The sequence below is a fragment of the Muntiacus reevesi genome, chromosome 2, assembly GCF_963930625.1.
Source record: "Muntiacus reevesi chromosome 2, mMunRee1.1, whole genome shotgun sequence".
Classification (NCBI taxonomy): domain Eukaryota; kingdom Metazoa; phylum Chordata; class Mammalia; order Artiodactyla; family Cervidae; genus Muntiacus; species Muntiacus reevesi.
Genome location: NC_089250.1, coordinates 72,135,935 through 72,150,027, shown reverse-complemented (window position 1 = coordinate 72,150,027; position 14,093 = coordinate 72,135,935). Strand labels below are relative to the sequence as shown.

Genomic DNA, 14,093 nt, shown 5'->3' with positions numbered 1-14,093 from the left:
GGAAGGAAAGTTATGACCAACCTAGACAACATATTAAAAAGCAGAGACATTACTTTGCCAACAAAGGTCCATCTAGTCAAAGTTATGGTTTTTCCAGTAGTCATGTATGGATGTGAGAGTTGGACTATAAAGAAAGCTGAGTGCTGAAGAATTGATGCTTTTGTTTTTTTTTTTTTTTTTCCTGATTTTACAGCTTTATTCGTGATATCCCTCTAAAAAGAGACCAAAAATGATTGTGAAGATGACTCATACCTATAGAGTAATTACAAAGTTCCACATTCACATAACGACAAAAGCCAAATGAAATATTCTACAATTGTTTTACCTTTCAATTACTACTGTGTACAATACATCATAAGTAGGCATAGTGGTGCATTTAGGAGCTGATTGTACTCTGTGTAACATTTTAGGAATGTGTACATACGCGTGTAGGTATACTTCCTTCTATTACAAATTAAAAGCAAGCATTTTCTATATGAAATTTTTATTTCTGTGTAAAACGAAGACAACTCCTGAAGGTCTAAAAAGGAAAATTATATACAACATTCAAAGCACTGTTAAGTCATGAAACAAAGATGAATCTGAGGTAGAAGTCAAGCAATATAACCCACAACCTTTTTAGGGGAGTATTTATTTCCAGCAACCATCATGCCTCTCCAGTAAAATCTAATTTTTAAAAAGTTCCAAGTTCCAAAAAATTAATAATCCATTTTCTATAATCAGATGTAATACTATGACCAACAAAAGATACAACGTAAACTTTTGTCATGTTAACAAAGTAAATAATTTTACTAAAAGTTGCTGACACTTGTATCAGTAGTAGCCATAGGGAGGCCGTTGGTTGTAACCATAGTGTCCATACTGATGAGGGTAGTAAGGTTCTTGTCTGTGCTGTGGGTAATTGTTACCCCAGGTTCATCCATGCCATTGATTGGATCGATTGTCACTTGGCCACCCCCGTCTGCTATCCCTACCTCTAAACTGTCTGTTATCTTGCAACCGATTGCTTCTATTTCTCAGGCTGCCACCAGCTCTGCTATTCCATTCCTCAACAATCGGAGGAGGCTCAGGAGGGCGTTTTAGGTATTCTTGGTATTCTTTGTCATCTTCTGTGACTCTACTGGCAAACATCTCTTCAAAATTTGGAACAGTTTCAGAAGTGTCAGTCATTCTGAGATTCTCAGTGGTTGGAAGCGGCTGTTCTGTTTAATGTTTAGATTGTGTAGATCTCCTGTCCAGGGCCCTGGCACAGGACCTCTGTGTACACGCCTCCACCTCTCCCAGCGAATTGATGCTTTTGAACTGTGGTGTTGGAGAAGACTCTCAAGAGCCCCTTGGACTGCAAGGAGATCCAACCAGTCCATCCTAAAGGAAATCAGTCCTGAATATTCGTTGGAAAAACTGATGCTGAAGCTGAAACCCCAGTACTTTGGCCATCTGATGCGAAGAACCGACTCAGAAAAGACCCTGATGCTGGGAAAGATCAAAGGCGGGAGGAGAAGGGGATGACAGAGGATAAGATGGCTGGATGGCATCACCAACTCAATGGACATGAGTTTGAGTAAACTCCAGGAGTTGGTGATGGACAGGGAGGCCTGCATGGTGTGCTGCAGTCCATGGATTTGCAGAGTCGGACACGACTGAGCTACTGAATGGAACTGAACTGAACTGAACGGCAGAATGACAGCATTTAGCACTTGTCTCCTTCTATGTACCAGGCATTATCTTATGTACTTGATGTATATTAACTCATCGAATCCTCACAATAGTCCCAAATAGGTGGTGAGGAGCTGTTATTATTTCCTCATGTAACAGATGAGGAAACTGAGGAATTGAAAGGGTAAGTAACTTTTGGAAGGTCCTACAAGGTAGAGATAGGATTTGAACCCAGGAATCTGGCTTCATCATCTGTGCATATGCACTCTGCTGCATTGTTGGCTGTTAACAATCGGGGAGGTGTGAGGGGTGACACCCCCACAATCCCGTCAGTCACTCCTACATATTCATCCCAGTTACCATCATGTAACACTAGCCTCCCTCTCACTCATCCGTGCAGATGAGCATTTTCCACTCACGCACACACAGCACAGAGATACACCCCGTGCTCCACTCCAGGGTCAAGGAGGAGGGAGCCGGGCTCAGTGCCCAGAAGCCCCGGGAGCAAGTCCAGCCAAACGTCAAGCAGGCTCAGAGCTGGGTGATGGGCTGGGAGGACACGGGGGGGCTGCCTTCCTGCACAGACACCCTTTCCCTGGAGAAGGGCAGGAGCTCTCAATACCGAGGTGTCCCAGGACAGAAGGGCTTCGGGAGCCCGTGACTCACCAACAAGCCACTGTGAGAGGAAGGTCTGCTCTCTCCTGAGACATTCCACATGCATGATTTCATTTAGCCTCAAGTCAGTCCTACAGCATCTGGGTTCTCATCCCGTTGTATCAAGGAGAAAGTATGGGCTCAGAGAGGTAAAGTGACTTGTTCAGACCCCACAACCAGCAAATTAGACAGGATTTCAGTTCAGGAGCCCTCTGGCCCTGCCCCTCCTCCTGCCCCAGTCTATCCATCAGAGACCAGGAGCAGCAGAGCCTCCTCCTAACAGCAGAGACTCCTCTTTTCTCCCCCTCCTCTCTCGTCTGTCCAGTTTCTCTCCCAATGTCCTCCTCTCCTGGTCCTCCTCACTCTGGCCCGGGTTAGAGCCCTCCTCTCCCCCCACCCTGACCAGAAGCCCCTTTAATGGGCCGGTCCTCCTCCACCTCCGTGCTCCCTGCTCGTGAGTGACTGAGGTCTCTGGTTACACACCTTCGCAGCCCCTGTGGGCGTTTTCAGAGAAATCACAAAGAAGGAAAATCACAGGGGCTGGATTTGGATAAAGACCAGTGATCATAACACCTTGGGACCCCAAGTCATATGCCAGTCTCTAGTTCTCAGTTTCTCCCTCTGAATAGTGAGGAGCTTGGATTCCACGGGGTTTAAGGCCCCCTCTGCTCTGATGGGAGCCCCCGTGACCTGCTGCCCAGCCTTGAGCTTGGGCAGGTACTTGTTTATTTGTTTAGATTGGCGTATAATTGCTTTACAACGTTGGGTTAGTTTCTGCTCTCCAGTGAAGCGATTCAGCCATATGTACACGTACATCCCTCCCCCTGGAACCATCCCCCCCCTCCAGGTCATCACAGAGCGCTGAGCCACCCTCAGCTCGACAGCAGATTCCCGCCAGCTATGAATTTACACATGGCAGTTACATGTGTCCGTGTGACTCCCAATTCATCACACCTTCCTCTCCTCCCCACCTGCCGTGTTCACGTCTGTTTTCTAAGTCTGCTTCTCTGTGGAGCAGGTGCTTTTTATGACACCCGAGCTTCACATACTTTCTCTCACTCACTCCTGAGAGTGGAAGAGAGCATTTTCAAGAGGCAGAAATGGGAGAGGTGCTCGGGGAGAGGTCCTGATTTCTCCAAACCACTCAGACAAAAGCTGAACCTCCTTGCTTGGACTCCTATGCAGCCAGGAATGGCGTTGTGACCTTGGACATCTGTCTCTCAGATGTTCACTCCACATCTTTAAGATGGGCTGGGCATGCTCTTCAATCTGTAAAGTCTGTTTTTACCTGGACAGAGGAATCTGGGCATCTTGCCAGGCCAGGCTCCGCCAAGTCTTACCCCCAGGGCTGGGGGAGGCCCCGGGGCAAGGCACTGATAAGGACCATCTCCCCAGGCTTGGGGATCCAGCTCTCTTGCTGAGACTGCCTGTGGCTCCTGCTGGCTAAGGAGGTCCTCTGACCTCTGGGAATGACGTCCCCAGGGTGTGTCCTGGAAGCCTGTCTTGCTCTAGAGCACTGAAGCTCTCTCCCCTGCTGCACTTCAGAGATGCCTCTGTCTCCCAGGCTGCAGGAGAAAGAGCCGATCTGGTTCCATCTGACCTGACCTGGCCAGGGGTTCCTAGGCTAGGAGCGCCCCCCGTTCCTCAACCAGGAGCTCCAGCCACTTTCCAGCCCCTGCCCCAACCTGCTCCCAGGCGGTTTCCCTGGGGTTAGCATGGGGCACCTGGCAGACAACACAGCCTGGGCTGCACTTGAATTGGTGGGCACATTCCCATCGGAGAGGCACTGCTGCGTGCAGTTCAGGTGCCCCTCTAGCGTGGGGCGCATGCCTGATTTCTCTGCTCCTGTGCCTGGGAGGTGGATGGGCAGTGGGGGACCAGAGTCCTAGAGTCAGAGCATGCCTGCCTGCTGTCCTAGCGAGGGAGGGAAAAGATGGGGTCCTGGTTAGACATTTACATCTGGCCTCCTGTTTCTGTTTCTATTCTGGGGCACGAAGAAGTGGGCTTCAGTCTGGACACTTACAACTGTTGGCATTTCCTGAGACAAGATGTAGATGGGCTCCAGGTGAGGCATTTACAGTCAGCCTTCTGTTTGCCCTCTGAAATGGAAGTGACAACAGAAACAGCCAGGATTAACAGCCAGTCTTTGCTTCTCATAAACACCTTAAGGTAATAGTCACGGCAAGGACAAAGACAGGCAAAATCATGTTTGATTAAGAGATTAAGGGACCTTCACCCCCCCCCCACCCCCCCTGCTCTTTTGGGTCAAGGGAGACTCTACACATGTGCAGAAAGACTCCTTGGGGGTCAAAAGTCAGGGGATAGCACCAGGCGATAATGAGTCTTGCTCCTCCCAGAAGCCCTCGCTTCATGATCCATCTTGGCTGAGGGGTGTGTGTGCACCTAGGGGAGGGTCCCAGGGTAGGTCAGGTGTGGGGAAAAAAAACCAAAACACCCAGATGTTTGGCTAAAGGTAAACAAAGACCTGGAAGAACCGACCTATATAAATGACCTAACCATCTCTTTACTGTGCTCCTCCTCACTGCGGGGGACGCCCACACCCTTTCTCTCTGGGTGTGCATCTCTGCCTTGCTTCTATCTTAACTAAACAAACTGTTTCTCTGTGTGCCCTCCCACCTGTTATTGTGCTTTGATCTAGTAATAAATTTTGTACCTGCATCTGCAGTATTTGCCTCCTTGATAAATGCATTTTTCACTGGGGGCCAAGATCCAGGGAAAAATAGTTTCTAGCCTCTAGCCCTTGCTGGTGGCTAGGATTCCTGGTTTTCGTCTAGACTCAGTTCAGTTCAGTTCAGTCACTCAGTCGTGTCCGACTCTTTGCAACCCTATGAATCGCAGCATGCCAGGCCTCCCTGTCCATCACCAACTCCTGGAGTTTACTCAAACTCATGCCCATCGAGTCATTGATGCCATCCAGCCATCTCGTCCTCTGTCATCCCCTTCTCCTCCTGCCCCCAATCCCTCCAAGGATCAGGGTCTTTTCCAATGAGTCAACTCTTCGCATGAGGTGGCCAAAGTACTGGAGTTTCACCTTCAGCATCAGTCCGTCCAATGAACACCCAGGACTGATCTCCTTGAGGATGGACTGGTTGGATCTCCTTGTAGTCCAAGGGACTCTCAAGAGTCTTCTCCAACACCACAGTTCAAAAGCATCAATTCTTCGGCACTCAGCTTTCTTTATAGTCCAACTCTCACATCCGTACATGACCACTGGAAAAACCATAGCCTTGACCAGACGGACCTTTGTTGGCAAAGTAATGTCTTTGCTTCTTAAAATGCTGTCTAGGTTGGTCATAACTTTCCTTCCAAGGAGTAAGTGTCTTTTAATTTCATGACTGCAGTCACCATCCGCAGTGATTTTGGAGCCCCCAAAATTAAAGTCTGACACTATTTCCACTGTCTCCCCATCTATTTCCCATGAGGTGATGGGACCAGATGCCATGATCTTAGTTTTCTGAATGTTAAGCTTTAAGCCAACTTTTCACTCTCCTCTTTCACTTTCATCAAGAGGCTTTTCAGTTCTTCACTTTCTGTCATAAGGGTGGTGTCATCTGTATATCTGAGGTTATTGATATTTCTCCCAGCAATCTTGATTCCAGCTTGTGCTTCTTCCAGCCCAGCGTTTCTCATGATGTACTCTGCATATAAGTTAAATAAGCAGGGTGACAATATACAGCCTTGACGTACTCCTTTTCCTATTTGGAACCAGTCTGTTGTTCCATGTCCAGTTCTAACTGTAGCTTCCTGACCTGCATATAGGTTTCTCAAGAGGCAGGTCAGGTGGTCTGGTATTCCCATCTCTTTCAGAATTTCCCACAGTTTATTGTGATCTACACAGTCGAAGGCTTTGGCGTAGTCAATAAAGCAGAAATAGATGTTTTTCTGGAACACTCTTGCTTTTTCGATGATCCAGCAGATATTGGCAATTTGATCTCTGGTTCCTCGACTTTTCTAAAACCAGCTTGAACATCTGGAAGTTCTCGGTTCACGTATTGCTGAAGCCTGGCTTGGAGAATTTTGAGCATTACTTTACTAGCGTGTGAGATGAGTGCAATTGTGCAGTAGTTTGAGCATTCTTTGGCATTGCCTTTCTTTGGGATTGGAATGAAAACTGACCTTTTCCAGTCCTGTGGCCACTGCTGAGTTTTCCAAATTTGCTGCCATATTGAGTGCAGCACTTTCACAGCATTATCTTTCAGGATTTGAAATAGTTCAACTGGAATTCCATCACCTCCACTGGCTTTGTTCGTAGTGATGCTTCCTAAGGCCCACTTGACTTCTCATTCCAGGATGTGTGGCTCTAGGTGAGTAATCACACCATTGTGATTATCTGGCTCGTGAAGATCTTTTTTGTACAGTTCTTCTGTGTATTCTTGCCACCTCTTCTTAATATCTTCTGCTTCTGTTAGGGCCATACCATTTCTGTCCTTTATCGAACCCATCTTTGCCTGAAGTGTTCCCTTGATATCTCTAATTTTCTTGAAGAGATCTCTAGTCTTTCCCATTCTGTTGAACTCAGGTTCAATTCCAGGGCAGGAAATTAAGATCTCGATTCACACCACTGCTCACTGCTGCCTCTCCGAGATCACTAGGGCCGTAAATCTCAATTCCAAAGATATCTTCGTCTCTGACTCTGGGCTTCCTGGTGACTCAGACAGTAAAGAATTCGCCTGCAGTGCAGAAGACTTAGGTTCAATCCCTGGATAGGGAAGATCCCCTGGAGAAGGGGATGGCAACCCCCTCCAGAATTCCTGCCTCGATAATCCCATGGACAGAGGAGCCTGGTGGGCTACAGTCCATGGGGTTGCAAAGAGCTGGACACGACGGAGTGACTAACACACTGGCGCCCTCTACAGCCTTCAGTCTCATCTCTATGGTCCTCAACATCTGGGAGGGCTGGAATGACCAAACCCTTGGTCTCAGAGCCCCCAGTGCCTAGGGACCCCCTCTCCAACCCCCGCATAGTTGAACTTCCCCATGTCGCCCAGAGTTCCCTTCCTGCCGCTGTCTCCATCCTCTGCACAGAGCTCCCCACAAACGCCAGTCTTCTGTGGGCTCCCCAGCACATGACATCCTACCCCCTAACCCTGACCACCTTTAAGCACCAGGAATCTCCACATTTTTGTCTTCACGGGTCTCCCCATTTCCACCCCAGGAATCTCCACTTCTCTGTCCCCAGACAGGCTAGGAGTCTTCAGCAGGGCACTCCTGGTTCCACCCCTTCTGGGAAACAGTCCTCCCCCCGCCCCACTCAGCTGGGACCAGAGGAGGGGCAGGGTGGCAACAGCACCCAGAGGTGGCAGCAGGTAGGCACAGCGCTCTTAGGGTGTAGGAATGAGGCGCTGCTGGGTGGGAAGGGTTAATGTCTGCCTGGAGGCTGGACACCAATACTTCAGCCACCTGATGCAAACAACTGGCTCATTTGAAAAGACCCCAATGCTGGGAAAGATTGAAGATGGGAGGAGAAGGGAACGATGGAGGATGAGATGCTTGGATGGCATCACCGACTCAATGGACGTGAGTCTGAGTAAACTCCGCGAGTTGGTAATGCACAGGGAAGTCTGGCGTGCTGCAGTCTGTGAGGTCGCAACTGAACTGGAGGCTGGGGTGTGGGCGGGGCTGAGCTAGCTTAGGTAGAGGGCTCAACAGGCACCCAGGCCTACTGCTGCCACCTCCTGTCATTTCACAATCCCCGGGATCAGGTGGCACTCTGGCCCCAGAGGGAACCAGGAACCTAAGCGGCTTCCAGGCTTGGGGCAGCTCAACCTGCTGCATTGGGACCCTTGTCCCCTCCCCCGGCCCCACCTCCCTCTGGGCCCTGGGGGCAGGGCAGCAGGAAGCCAAGGGCTAGACCCAGGACTCCCGGGATCCCATTCCAAGACCCAGGGGTCTCCCTGTGATGCCCACTGCGGTAGGAGAGAGGAGGGCAGGACTCACTGGGAGAGACTGCAGAGTCCCGAAGTGGCTGGACTCGGGGTCAGCAGATCAGAGTTCGGATCTCCCTTTAGGGATACCTGGTGGGTGTGTTGTGTAGTGATACACAGCACCCAGAAGGAGCTACAGGAAAGTGTATTTATACATGAACCCACTGGACTCAAGACACTGAAGGCCAAAGAGGACTCAAGACACCTGTTAACATCTGGAGCCGTTCGGGATGTGTGTTTCTCCCTCGCTCTCTTTTCCACGCAGACACTCAGGCTCACTCACTCTGTCTGTGCTCAGTGTGTTGTGCAGCCACGGATGGTCCCAGACACCTGTGAGCAGAGCGATATTGTCATCGCCAACCGTTTGTGACAGATGAACTGTGCAGGAGGCCCTTCCAACTCCCTAAGTCTCATGTGAAGTTGTAGATAAAAGGTTTGATCCCAGGTCTCCATCCCTACCAGCCCTTGTTTTTTCTTTCCATCATAAATGTACGTTCTTTATGACACATCTAGGGCACGTAGTTGATGTAGAGAAAGTAATTAAAGGAGCCCTGGCCCCCACCTCCCCCACCTCCCAGCTGAGTGAGCTTGAATGAATTACTTCCCTTCTATGTGCTGCCATTTTATCATCTATGGAAGATGATGGTGATGTAAGAAGTCCATGAGAACACGAATGGTGTTCCGCGGGTAGAAGAGCTGTGTCCTTCAGGGCTTGGCACACATTGATTGACACAAGTACCCCAGCTCTGGTTGGTTGTAACTCAGGGGCTGTGAGCTCTCGAGAAATGATGTCTGCTGTTAGTAAGGCGACTGGGGAGTAGACATCGAGGTTTGACATGCAGGCTGGTAAATGCCAAAGCACGGTTACCCGGCAAGAAGTACCTTCAAACATCCTTACTGATCTAAATCTGAGGTCAGTAAGCCCCAGGAGGTCTTTGCTGCTGGGGGGTGGAAGGGGTGGAGAGCAGTGGCCATGGGGATGACAGGTGAGCAGGACTTGATGACAGAAATATGTCCAGCCACTGTCCCCACAGATGCCCCGGGGAAAAGAGGCTGCGAATGCCTCTCCCACTTCCCACGTCCAGCCTGGGGACTGGAGACAGGTCCTCGTTGGAGGGTCCAGGGCTGTTTACTCTGAGCACAGAGAAGAGTTAACAGTGGCTGGAGTCAGGTGGGGGCTCAGCCCAGGGCGGCTCCTCAGTCCAGGACACGCAGAGGACACGTTGACGGGCAGCTGGTTTTCGCCTGTGAATCCAGCTGCCTGCTGGACATTCAGCCCCGGGCGGTGCTGCCCACAACCTTCTTCTGGCACCTGGCCAGCTTGCCCACGCCAGGAAACTGCCCAGCCTCACCCCTCTCCAGCCCTCTTGGGCTCTCCTGGGGACTGACTCTCTCTGATAGGAATGTAGATTAGTTAAGAGGATAGGGTGGGGCAGAAGGTTGGAGAAGAAATTTATTAGATCGAAGGTCAGAGGTAGGAAAATCCAGTTCGCTTTTGTGCCCTTGGGCTCTGTGCTAGAGATACATGCTTAGTCACTCAGTCCTGCCTTACTTTACGACCCCATGGACTGCCCCCACCAGGCTCCTCTGTCCACAGACTTTCCCAGGCAGGAATACTGGAGGGGTTGCCATGCCCTCCTTCAAGGGATCTTTTTGATCCAGGGATGGAATCCACATCTCCTGCATCTCTGGCATTGGCAAGCAGATTCTGAGCCATCTGGGAAGCCCTTGTGCTAGATATAGTCACATACTTCTGCTTCTGCATAAAAAGATAAGAGCTTTAAAACCAAATACACTCAGATCCAAATCAGGAATTGGCTACTTCCTGTCTATGTGAAATGGAGAGAGGCACTTCACTTTTTGAACCCACATTTTATTCCTTAGAAGTGGTATCATGATAACTTTTGTAGCCTTATTTTAAGGATTAAATGGAAAAGCATAAACCAAAGGTTGGAAATCAGCCTAAAATGTACTATTAGCCACATAGTACATTTTAAAATTTTGGAATAGTTGCCAATATTTAAGATTGGGAAATTTCATATAAAAGTAAATTTCTAGCATTTGTTGGAAAAAGTAAACAATTTGGTAACACAGGTCAATCAAACTCCCATGGCGAAGTTCATTAAAGAAGTGGGTTTCCAACCTCAGTCAGTATCAAATCACTTAGAGGGCATATTAAAATATAGATTTCAAGAATCCCACCCCCAGAGTTTTGATTCAATAGGACAGTGGAGAGACCTGAGAATCCACATCCTAGGGTTTCCAGGGACGCTGATGGTGCTGTTCAAGGGACCGTGCTTTGAAAGCCATGAACTAAGCTAAGGGGGGCTGCTCTCTTCTCGGGAGGGGAGTGTTCTCTCCAGTTTCCATAATCCTTGCCATTCCTTACTGTCCCCATGCCTCCACCCCAACTCCAAACACTTCCATTCCCATTACTCACCTGACTTGGAGGGCATTTAAAATGGTGACCTGCGGGGTGGACTCAGAGAAAGTGTTCAGTGAAAAGATAACTTGTCATTATTTAACATGATGCCTTAGGTGTTGGGCTCCCCAGGTGATGCTAATGGTGAAGAAACCTGCCTGCCAATACAGGAAACGTAAGAGAGGGATTTGATCCCTGGGTCGAGAAGGTCCCCTGGAGAAGGAAATAGCAACCCATTCCAGTATTCTTGCCTGGAAAAGTCCATGGACAGAGGAACCTGGAGGGCTACAGTTTATGGGGCTGCAAAGAATTGGACATGATCGATTGAGCAGGCACTTGAGCACACACACACACACACACACACACACACACACACCAGGTATTATTTTTCCCATTTTACAGATGAAGAAACTGAGGAAGTTCCGCTAGGCAAAGTGACTTGTTCGAGGAAACACAGCAGAAAAATCAGAATAAGGCCTTGACAAAGCAAGTCACAGGCTCCCAGTTATTTCAATGTTATGCACACACACACACACAAATCTGAGGTTAGCATAGCTGTTGTTGTCCAGTCACGAAGTCGTGTCCAGCCCTTTAAGACCCCGTGGACTGCAGCATGCCAGGCTTCTCTGTCCTTCACTGTCTCCTGGAGTGTGCTCAGATTCATGTCCACTGAGTTGGTGATGCCATCTAACCATCTCCTACTCTGCTGCCATCTTCTTTTGCTTTCACTCTTTCCCAGCATCAAGGTCTTTTCCAATGAGTTGGCTCTTCACATCAGGTGGCCAAAGTCTGGAGCTTCAGCTTCAGCATCAGTCTTTCTAATGAATATTCAGGATTGATTTCCTTTAGGATTGACTAGTTTGATCTCCTTGCTGTTCCAGAGTCTTCTCAGATGACGCATCAAAATTTTTGAAGGTGACTTCTTAAGTATAAAGTCATATTTATCATGAAGAAAGGGAGGAAAGGAAATAGAAAACAAAGTTTTGCTTAGTGGGAGGTGACATGAGTCACTGCAGACAAGCTCACTCTAAGGTGACTGTAATCAAGGGAACACGGAAGATTTGAAAACCTCTCGGGAACAGCAAGGTGTCTTTTACCATATAATAGGGCTTTGTTCACTTGGAATTTGGACCCATTCAAGCTCCCCTCTCCCTGAGAAACCTCTGTCTCTCTGAGTTTATTGACTATTCTGCATCCATTTGTCCTTTTACTGATAACCATAATCCGACTTTGATTTGAGGAATGACTCTTCCTCTGCCCAAGACAGGTGGGGTTGAGGGACTCGTCAATCAGAGTTCCTGCTCTACCCCCAGACCAAGAATTTTCATCTTGACCAATGAATGACAAAACCCGCAGATGCACGGAGCTCATTTGGAGGTGGGCTATAAAGGCCTTGGTGCTATCTTGTTTGCCGTCCTTTCCAAGCTGGGTCCTTTTTAGCATGCCCATCAGTTCCAAAAGATAAACTAGATCAGTTAGCAGTATTGCTCACAAGCAAAAGACTCCAACAGGAGGTCACTTAAGGTCACAGTCAGGAAGAGAGGATGGATGCCCACCCACTATGTCCCCACCCCATTCTCAGCAATTTCTTCTCTGCTTCCAATAGCCAGACTCAGCTTCTGTTGCTCACTACAAGGGAGGTTCTATGCCTCTACCAGGATTATCACCAAGTTCCTCATTTACAGTCCAGTGGTCTTTTCTCAGCCCTCATCCTCTTCCAGCTCATAGTTAAGGTCCTCCATGGCATAAATGCAAACAAATTAGCCATAGAAAAAAATTTTTTTTTCTACATCGTCTCAGTACTAAAAACTATGAAAAGGAGCATCCATATGTGATGTAACTTGAGTCCCATCTTGTGAATCTACAGAGTCTCTGATGGCATTGCTTTCAAACCTCTTTTAGAGGGCAAACTTTGAAGTCAGAGAGTCTTGAGTTCAAATCTCACCATTTCTTAGCTGGAAGACCTTGGCAACGCTATGTAACCCTTCTAATCTTCAGTTTCTTCATTAATAATATGATATAATACTTCTAGCCTCATAAACTCATAAAATTAACATGGATTAGGAGACAATTTTTTTTGGCAAAGCATCAAGACAGCGCCAACTCAAGACTTGCCTGGTGGTCCAGTGGTTAGGACTCCTCGCTTCCACTGGAGGAGTGGGTTCGATCTCTGCTTGGGGAGCTAAGTTCCTGCAAGCCTCAAGGAGCAGCAAAAAAAAAAAAAAAAAAAAAAAAAAAGTGCCAACTCACCATCAACAGCTGTTGTCAAAATGCTCCCAAGATGCTCTGAGCTCTGTCTACCCAGCCCTGCTTCATCCCAGCGACTCCAAGGACATTGTCTACCTTTGTGATCCAACAGCTCAGGTCCTAGACCAAAGATACTTTGTGCCTGCACCACGGACAGTTCATGGTGCCTGAAAGTACTTTGTCTTTGTCTGTAGAAGTCAGGTGTTATATGGTTTCTCTGCCTCAGGGAGAGAAGTTGTAACAGACACTCCCAGGTATCTGCCCAATAGCCTTTTCTCTTTCTTCCTTCAAGTGAGAAAGAAGCTCAATGTTGTGGGTGGCAACAAATTCTCTCCTAAAAATAGCCATTAAATATACATGTGAGAAATCTGTCAGTGTCAGGCTACCTGTGCGCTCTTAGGATGGAGATCAAAAATAAATATTTAGCACTTTAAGAGTAAACTATTAACAAGTAAGAATCAAACATGAAATTCTTGGAAACTGGTGAATGATTCCAATGAAACCTGATAATGAGTAAATAAAGAGCATATACCAAAACAGAGCTAAACAGATAGAAAACAGTAATCCATGATCTAAAGTACTTGAAAGAAAGAAAAAAGAAAAAGAAAAATGAAGGAAAGAAAGAACCTCTCTCCTTTCAACATCCCTTCCCAGGGTTTATCTAATCTCATCCTTTGTACAGTCACAAGAGATGGGCAGGGTGGATTTCATCATGCCCACTTAATAGAGGAGAAGACTGAGGCTGAATCAGAACAGCACAGGACGGGCAGGGGCAGAATGCACACACAGCCAGCAAGTACTCCAAGAATTAGTGTGGCTGCTTCGTAGAGTTGTGTAAGGGAGGAGCATGCATGTAAAGTAGATTTTTGCAGTGGTTGTTATTCATCTCCATCATTACATGGTACCAGGCACCGGTCTCCCTTGTAAGCGGACCCACCTCCAGGGTCACGTGGGAAGGCAAGAGCAGAGACGTATTCTCCCTATCACTGTGATTCCGCACCCTCCCTGGTCCATATAACCATTCCTCTTAACACTATTTTCCATTAGGTGAAATTTTCTGACCTCCATCTCCAACTGACCTCCTTCATTCTTGGTGAGTTCCATTCTCTCCTGTTGGCCAGTGACCTTTTAGAAATTAAATTGAATCCTGATATTTCCCTGTTCCAAGT

At 47.9% G+C, this 14,093-nt stretch overlaps 1 long non-coding RNA gene and 1 pseudogene across 1 annotated transcript in view; one reads left to right on the top strand and one right to left on the bottom strand.

Annotated features, from left to right (window-relative positions):
* LOC136159639 (uncharacterized) overlaps positions 1 to 14,093 on the top strand; it is a 60,877-nt gene that overhangs the window by 16,472 nt on the left and 30,312 nt on the right. The window lies entirely within an intron of this gene.
* Positions 664 to 1,278, bottom strand: LOC136158022 (RNA guanine-N7 methyltransferase-activating subunit-like protein; annotated as a pseudogene).